Source organism: Lutra lutra, chromosome 9 (genome assembly GCF_902655055.1).
Source record: "Lutra lutra chromosome 9, mLutLut1.2, whole genome shotgun sequence".
Taxonomy (NCBI): Eukaryota; Metazoa; Chordata; class Mammalia; order Carnivora; family Mustelidae; genus Lutra; species Lutra lutra.
In genome coordinates this window covers 53,225,744-53,234,652 of record NC_062286.1, presented here as the reverse complement: position 1 = coordinate 53,234,652, position 8,909 = coordinate 53,225,744, and the positions used below count along the sequence as shown (strand labels likewise).

At 50.3% G+C, this 8,909-nt stretch overlaps 1 pseudogene; it reads right to left on the bottom strand.

Moving 5' to 3' along the window:
• Positions 1–4,916: 4,916 nt before the first annotated feature.
• LOC125110055 (ADP-ribosylation factor-binding protein GGA1-like) lies at positions 4,917–7,082 on the bottom strand (annotated as a pseudogene).
• Between the last annotated feature and the right edge of the window lie 1,827 nt (positions 7,083–8,909).

Below are 8,909 nucleotides of genomic sequence, written 5' to 3'. Positions count from 1 at the left end.
TCTACTTTGGTCAATCCAGGTTGGGGACTGCGCTTCTGGATACACATATACACATGTATGCAAATATATAAATGTACATGTATACATTTACCGGAAAAACTGATGGCTACACACAAAACTTTTAAAAGTTCATTGTGAAATAAATAAAAGTTGCAAGAACAGTAAGAGGTCCTGTAGCCCCTTCACCTAGATTCTCCACTTGTTAATTTTTTACTCCATTGCCCTCCTTGTCTCTCTGAATATTCCCGATTTCATTATTCTTTTACTAAAGTATTTCCTAAGTCTTGCCCCATCTTCATGACCTTGACAGTTTCAAAGAGGAGAAGTCTTCCATTCTGAAGGCCGTCCCTCAACTGGAGTCTGCCCAGGGTTCCCTCCTGTCCAGACCTAGGCCATTCCTTCTTGACTGGGACTCCACAGAAAAGATGCTGGGCTGTCTCCATACATCCCTTCGGGATATACATGATGTTGACCTGTCCCACAACTGGTGAAGTTAACCTTGATCACCCAGTCAAGGTGGTATCTGCCAGGTCCCTTCACCATAAATGGACTATTTTTTCCGTCTGATTGATAAATATTTTGTGAGGAAATCACCGATATCCTCTAGCAACATCCATTGCCGACTCCTGCCTGAATTAACCATCATTTCATGGCCAAGTTGTTGACATTCTATTGTGGGGAAGAGCTTTTCCTTCTCCCCCATTTATTTATTTATTCATTTTGTATTTATGTCGGCATGAACTCATGACTTTTTATTTTATTTAATAAGATGTAATTTATTCATATCCCTATTTCAATGTTCAGATGGCCCCGATTTGGGCTGTAGGAGCCCCTTCATGCTAGTTTTTCTGTTCTTTTGACATGGCCCCATCACTTTTTGCGTGCTTTCTTACTTGTCCCCAAAATGCTCATCTTTGATTGTCCCAGTTCAGCCATGGAATCGGTCAGTTCTTTTAGTGGAAAATGAAATTTAGAAACAAAGATTTGGGGGGCACCTGGGTGGCTCACTTGGTTAAGCATCTGCCTTCTGCTCAGATCATGATCTCAGGGCCCTGGGATCAAGTCCCATTTTGGGGCTTCTCCCTCTCCTCTGCCCCCCCCCCACGCATGGTTGCTCTCTCTTTCTATCTGTCTCAAATAAATAAACAAAATCTTTTTTAAAAGAAACAAAGATTTGGATATTTGGATATTAATTCTTTTTGAGATGCAATCCTTCTAAACCCTTCTAGCAGATAGGAAATATACATATGTACACACATAAGCATACACACACATACAACTATATATAGATATACATTTCTGTGTAAATAGATTTAAAAAACATGAGTTCACATTAATACCTCCAATTCCAATCCAATTGCTAAGATTTCTCAACGTTTCTCCTTAATTTGTAACTCCCTTCTCTAACAGCTAGAAACATGACTCCCATTATCCTCAATGTATTTACTTATTTACTCACTTAACTCCATAGCCAGTTTCCTAGCCACATCATCCACCTCCTCAGGCCCATCTTGTCTTCAGCAACCCCAATGCCACTGCCTACAAGGGAAGAGCGAGGGAAGAGAAGAGGACACACCAAATGTTTAACTGGGGTTCCCCAAGCAGTGGGCCTTGGAGTGAGGTAAGATCTGTGCCTCATATCTTCCATATGTCTTGCATTTTTCACAATAAGCATGGGTCATATATATACATACACACACACACACACACACACACACACACATATATATATATACATATTTATATTTATATTTATGTACTTAAGTATGTATTTATGTACTTAAGGGAAATGATTTTGTTTGGTCTAAGTTTATTTGGTGTTGTCTGCTAGCAAACAGAAGGCAAAAGAGCCAAATGTGTGGAAATAAAGCTTAAAATGGAAATCACTTACCCATTTATTTAAATTTCCTTCAGCATCAAAAAGGACATTATTGATTGCCATTTTCTTTTTTATTCTAAACCCTTGAGTGGGCACACTGGTGTGTAGCAGAAACCCAGTGTGAGAACCACAGAAGTTATTCCTTCATCCTTGCTCCCCTCTGTTAACTCCAACTCTCACTTTCTGGCATCTTGTCTGTTCGATTCCTATATGGAGCCCTCTGTCCTAAGGGAGAGCAACCCCATGAACGAATCTGAACTGAGATGTCACACTGATGGTGACTTGGTGCCCCTACCTTGCCATTACCCGAAGATGCAATGGCCTAGTGAACAAAAAAAAGTTAATTTTTCTCTCATTTGGTAGTGTGAAAGGTGCAGGTCAGTGATGCCTCTCTGCTCCTCATGATCACCTGGGGCTTAAGCTCCTTCCAGATCATTGCCCCTTCAGCATTGCTCCTGAACATCATTTTCAAAAATGAGCCGTCCTATTAGAGGCCTGTGTCATCTCTGGTGCCCAGAGCATCAAAGGCCTCAGCTCATTCACCCCAGTCAAGATTCAGAGCAGGAGCAGAAACTCTTCTAGGTGTTCCAACCAGATGCCAAATGATTTAATTCAGGGATTAGGCACCTAACGCAATCACTGGGAGGGCTGGTGGAGCAGAGGGGCTCAGTTAGAGAAAATACCACCAAAGCTGCAGTTTGGGGAGCAGGAACCAGTGCTGTTGGGGCTGCCACTCAACTCCCCAACTGCTAGGAAAGGGGACCCAGGGACATTGCTGCACAGAAACGCCAAGTCCCCATCCCTGGGCTTGTCCACAGAACATAAACAAAAGGACAGGGACATGAGTTCTGCCTGATGTCCATGCTCACCAGCTCACACACCTGTTTCTAAGGAGGCCATCTTAATTGGCATCCAAAACCCTGGGAATAAGGGGTTCTGGAAAATGGAATTTCAGCCTTCCTGCCTCTACAATGCGGGGAGGCACTCTGGAAGAGGGGAGGAGGGGGAGGGAAGGGATGGGAGAGGAAGTGGGGAATGAGGGAGTTGACTCACTGTGTCCTCCACCCTGAGACACAGAGAAACTAGACAAACTGGCCCTTGCTCCATATTTTGCCCCAGCAGAGTCACCTCATCAGTCTTTCCTGTTTCCTACTCTGGGACCCAACTAAGAGGAACACTCCCCATATCTGCCTGGGTCCTTGGCAGCCTCTCATCACAATGACCAGTTTGTGGCCCAAATATAGTTCCCTTAATCTCTGTAGCTCAGTCAAAACATGAAAGAGCTGCTAAAACAAAACAAAACAAAACAAAACACAAGAACAGCTTTACTAAGGGAAGGCAAAGAATGACATTTTTAAAAGGGATCAAAAACTAAAAAGAGACAAGTCTATATTGCCCAGAATTCCTATCTAAATCAATTTGGCATCTAAATGCATATTATTCTTGCATACTATGTGTTATTTTATCTCACCACATTCCTGGGAATTGGACTTTCCTCCCATTGTACAGATGAGAAAATCAGGTCCAGAGAAGTTGAGGGACTAGCCAAGGCCACCCTGCTGGTCCGTTTATCCTCAAGATCTGAATGTCCTCTATCCCGGGGCCACCAGGCCCAGGCCCACAATACCATCTGACATGGTCCCCGAGTGACAGGGCCTCCCTGCTTGCCATGCCCCATACTTCACTTCACTTGAGGTTCCTGGCCCTCCGCCCCCACTGGGCATGAGCTGGGGTTACTGTCTTGAGCACACCAACAGCAGAGTTAACTGTGGGTCAGAAGTGTTTCTCCACCAAGAACAGAGAAGGGAACAGACGCACAGGCTTTGTCCCCGAGAGGCTGGTGAGAGGTCAGGGACCCGGCTCAAGTGCCAGCATGCCAGCAGCAGCCAATGGCCTCCAGCTTTGACAAGATGCAGAAAGGTGCCTGACAGCCTCCTGAAAGAGTAGATGGATGGAGGCTTGGAGCCCTGCAGACTGTGGGGCCTCATGAAGAGTTGAGACTCACAGGGCCTGAGGGTTAGTCGTGGGTCTGAGGGGAAGAGCTGCTGCAACACAGGACTTTGTAGGACCACAGGCAAGACCTTCAAACTCTCTAGGCCTCATCTTGCCAACTGTAAAGCGGAGATTGTGATAGAAGCTTCCTCAGAATTGTAGCGAGGAGTCAAGTAGGCCATTGGCACAAAGATAACAGCTAATGCTATATGATGGGATCCATGTGCTGTGCACTTTTCCAAGCTCATTTTATAGATTAACTTTCTTTTTTTTCTTTTCCAGGAAAAAAGGACATTTTTATTTCTATAAGTACTCTGCTCTCACTCACACACTGACCTCACTCGGACGCAGACAGATGGATGGGCAGAGGGGAGGCGCCCACGGGAGCCCCCAGCAGAGGCTGGCAACTGAAGGAGACGCACTGAGGAACTCCAGGGCAGGGCCTCCCTTGGCCAGGAGCCCTGGAGGCCCCAGCTGTAGCACCGGGCTCTGCCACAACCTCTGGGCCAGCAGCTACAGCCTCCACAGCCCCTCAGGAGGCCTGACGGCAAAGGGGGCAGGTGGGTGGAGTGAAACCCCTATGAGGAGTGGGGATCGTGGGGGGCTCCCCCCACTGGGCCTCCTGAGATGGTGACCACAGGGCCACTGAGAAAGAAAAGCAGAGTCAAACCACACACGACAGAGTGCAAAGAGCTGGGGGAGCAGGCTTCACCCTCCCCCCAGTCACCCAGTTCCTATGGAGAAGGTCTGAGCTGGTTGCCGCACCAGCATGGCCCCCCGAGTTATGGCTGGACCTTCCCATAAGGCATGAGACAGGTGGGGATGACCCCATCTCGGGCTGGGGTCAGGGCTGGGCCTGAGGTCCTGGCCCCCGCCCGACAGCCACGCTTCCCCCCATGACCCCAGGTCCTACTAGGGCCTTGCAGCTGTTCCCTGCTCCAGGCTCCCCACTGTGGTGAAGGTCCTCAGCAGTGCAAACTAAGGCCCAGCCTCCTGCTGGGTTCAGCTCCGCAGGAGAGGGGACAAGGAAGAAGGGGGACCACAGGGGTGAGGGGAGAAGCACCAGGCCCAGGGGATCTTGCCATGGGAACAAAAGGTATCCTGGGCCACCACAGCCTCCTACCCAGGCTAGACGGTGCCCAGTCCTGCTGTCCCCTCCTCTCCCCGCCACCTCTCTGTTCTAGAGGTTCCCTCAGGTCTCGGGTGGGGGGAACTGGTCCACATCCCACATCTTGTTGTAGGTCTGGTTGCCCATGATGAAGAGAAGCTTGTAGCAGAGCGAAACCTTCTCCTTCTGGAGGTTGGAGTAGGACCTGGGTGATGGCTGAGGGGTGGACAATGGGGTTAAACGCCAGCACCTCTGTGCCTGAGGGGGGCTGCAGCTTCACTTTTATGACTTTGGGGACAGCTGACTGGAAAACGATGTTGCGGATGGGCTGGGGCGCAGTGCTCAGCATGGAAACCACCAACACCAGCACGTCTGAGCACCCGGGCAGCCGGTCTCAGGCAAAGTGGAAGAGGACCTGGAAGCCATGCTGGTTATACACCGTCACTGGCAAGATGCTGCTGGTTTGATGGATTCCAGGGGCACAGTGATGCTGGCCAGCGAGAGTTCAGTCATCGTGGGCTGCTGCAGAGGCCCAGGGGGCTCGGGGGAGGCGGCGTGGAAGAGGCCGGGGGCGCCGGAGCTGGGCGAGCTGCAGTTGCTTTTATTCTGCAGGTCCTGCAGTGTGAGCCAGGGGTGCTGGCTGCTGCTTCTCCCACCACACTTGCTGGGACTCTGGGGGCAGTGACTGCTGCAGGAGGGTCTTCCCCAGGAGATCCAGGTCATCCAGACCACTGCTCGCTGGCAGGGGCATCTGTGTTGGGGACCCGAGGTGGGGCTGGGGGTTCCACGCCATCGGAGGACTGGAAGCTGTTCCATCCGGCACCATCCAAGCTTGGTCCTGGAGGGAGTATGGGGTCACTTAGTCCCAGAGACATGAGCTCATCGTCAATCAGGGAAACTGAGGTGCTAGGCTGCTTTGGGCTGGCCAGGTCAGTAGGGCAGGTGGGCACGGCAGGGTAGGTGGTGCCCGCAGGAGGGAGATCCAGGCTGGAGAGGTCCAGTAGGGCCGAGGGGCTTCCAGGGAGGGAGCCGGCTGCCGCATTGCCGTTCACCCCTCAGCAGCTGCTTGTACAGGTTGTACTGGGTGAGGTTGTCCTTGGCCTGCAGGATCTCAGCTAAGACCTCGCCATTGTCTTCTGTGTCACTGGCCAGTCGGAAGAGCGCTGGCTGCATCCGTTCACAGCACTGATACAGCTCCTTCATGAGGTCCTTGCTGCTGCGGGCTGAAGCCCCGCCCTGGCTATGGCTCATCACCATCTCGGTCAGCAGCTTCACATTGTTGTTGACCTCCTCAATGGTGCTCACCTGCTTTGAGATCTTCTCCATCTGCTTCTGGTCCCCCTGCACCATGTCCTTGATGAGTTTGTTGGCTGCTCGGAGGTCCTCGGGGTAGGAGCTCTTCAGCAAGTGGGCCAGCATCTTGGATTTCTCCTCGTCTTCGAAGATCATATTCTTGGGTCATGGAGGAGAAAGAGGAAAAGTGGCATCATCTGGAAGCTTTGGGTCGGACTTCATAATCCCCTGCTTCTTCAGCATCTGGTAGGCCTCTGCAATTTTCACTTCCTCGGGCAGGCTGACCATCCAGCTGTAGAGGAGCTCCAAGATCTTGTTCTTCACCTTCTCCGACATCCGCAAGCCCAGGTACTTGGGAGACACAACCTTGATGAGCTCGTTGAGAAAGCAGAACTTGCCCACCTTTTGCCGCAGCTCTTCATGCATGTTTCCAGAAACGTCAGGGCTTGGATCGCCTCCCACTCCTGTGGTGACTGGATCTTGTGAGCCAACAGCTGGGTGGCAAGTGGAGGCCCCTCAAAGTCCTCGTTGAGCTGCTCACAGAAGCTGTTGATGCTGGTCCAATTCAGTTCCTTGTTCAGGGGGTTGGTGGCTCTGTTGATTCATGCCTCCAGAGTCTCCGGCTCCATCGCAGGCTCCATCGGCCACGGGCCTGGATTAACTTTCTTAATCTGCGCAACAGCCTCAAAAGAGGGGTACTCTGGTTTTTTCGCAGAGGAAGAAACTGAGACATGAAAGTCAAGTAACCAAGTTTCCCAGCTAGACAGGGGGAAAGCTAGGATTGGACCCAGATAGTCTGGCCATGGAGCCTGGGTCTATAATCACCAATGTCTCCAGCCTCACGTGATTCCCACCACATTGTAAGTTATGACTACAATAGCAATGATGATATATGAACCAGATAGAATGTCTGGAAACTTGGCTAATACACAGACAAGGCAGAGGGTGTTCTGAGCAAAAGTGTAGAAGCTGCAACGAGAGTGGGTTGAAGAGATACTGAGGTCCAGGGCTCAGGTCTGGTGACCCTGTAGCAGAGATGTCATGAAAGGCTCATTGGCACTACCTTGAAGAGGGCCTAGAATCCCAATCCTGGGACCAGCTAGAGTGGGAAATGCTTGTTAGATCTAAGAATAGGATAAGACTGCAACAAAAGCAGAGCTTTGAGGATATTCAAGAGGAAGCTGGCTACAGGCTATTTTGGGGAGGGGAGGGGGAACTGGAGGCACAGCTGTGTGGTAGGTACCCTGCTGCATGGGGCTTGTCCCGTGGAAGGAAGCCATCTTGAGGCCCAGCTAGCAGACTCCCTTCTATCGTAAGTCATCCCTCCCAAGAGAAGCCCAGGCCTCCTCACTCTTCTGTAACTCTCACTGGGGCCTGGGACTCTCACTGGTGGTAGGGGTCTCTGGAGTTGGTTACCTTTGAGCTGTAGGAATTGCTAGCAGGAGAGAGAGGAAGAGCCACTTACAACTGGCCCTTAAATGAAAGAGCAGCACAAAGGGAGAGGCTCCTTCCAATAAGCATGGTGTAGGCATATGAGGGGGTCGGACCAAGGCCCAGGCCCAAATCTGGGTATATGAGAGCAAAGCATTCTAAGAATTGCAGAGTAGAGAGGGCAGGGGGCATGGCTGGTAGAGGACACTCAGAGTTGCTGATTATAAACACAGGTAGATTTTTTTTTTTTTCTGAACTAATGACTTATGTCATCTTCAAAATGCTGTGACATCTGCTTCCAGAATGTGCTTACTCTCCTGACTGAGATATTGTTCTCTGGCCCTAGAAAACCAAGCCTGGAAGGTCAGTTCATGACAGCCAAGAAGTATATGCCTTCTCCTCCCTGTGCTAGAGTTGGACTTTCCCCTAAATCATGCTGTGTAGACTCCAGACTCTCTCAGGTTGGGTCCTCCTACACCAAGAGCCCGGAAACCATGGCTCTGGGAGAAAAGGCTGTAGGCATCAGGGTGCCAACAGCACATCCATGGGGTGGCAGCAGTCTGTCACAGCCTACGTCTGTCACCAGTGCAATCCATGGTCACCGAGTGTGGCAGCCATACAGGGTTCCCATGGCAGAGGCTGGGTGAGGCAGGCACTCCAGGGTGACAAGCTGACCACTTCCCCCAGGACAACTGAGGGCTCCACTCTGTCTCCCCAGATGGCTCCACTCAGTCTGTGGAGAACTGAATTCTTCTGCCTTTCTGACTCTTGAGGAAATTGCAACTTTCAGGACCTTCTTTGGAGAGAGAAAGATCCAGTCCAGGCATGAGAATTGACCCTGCTGTGTGAGTATGTTTATCTGTCCCTGTTCCATTTGCTTTAGGCCACAGACCATGGTTGGTTAGATAGATAATGAACAGCTAGCTTGCCACTCCAGGATGTCACCACCCCCAGGTTTCAGGCTCCAACGGACTCTCCTTGAGGTCATGAGAAGGGGCTGGGTGTCCTAACTACCCCTCCTCACTAACAAAATGCTGGCTGGGGTGGGGGAGAGAGGGATTTTCATCTTTTCATCTGTTTCATTCACTTCGGAGTGTTTTTTTTTTTAAGATTTTTATTATTATTTATTTATTTGAGAGTGAGAGAGCAGGGGGAGGGGCAGAGGGTGAAGGAGAGAATCTCAGACAGACTCATTGATAAGCAAGG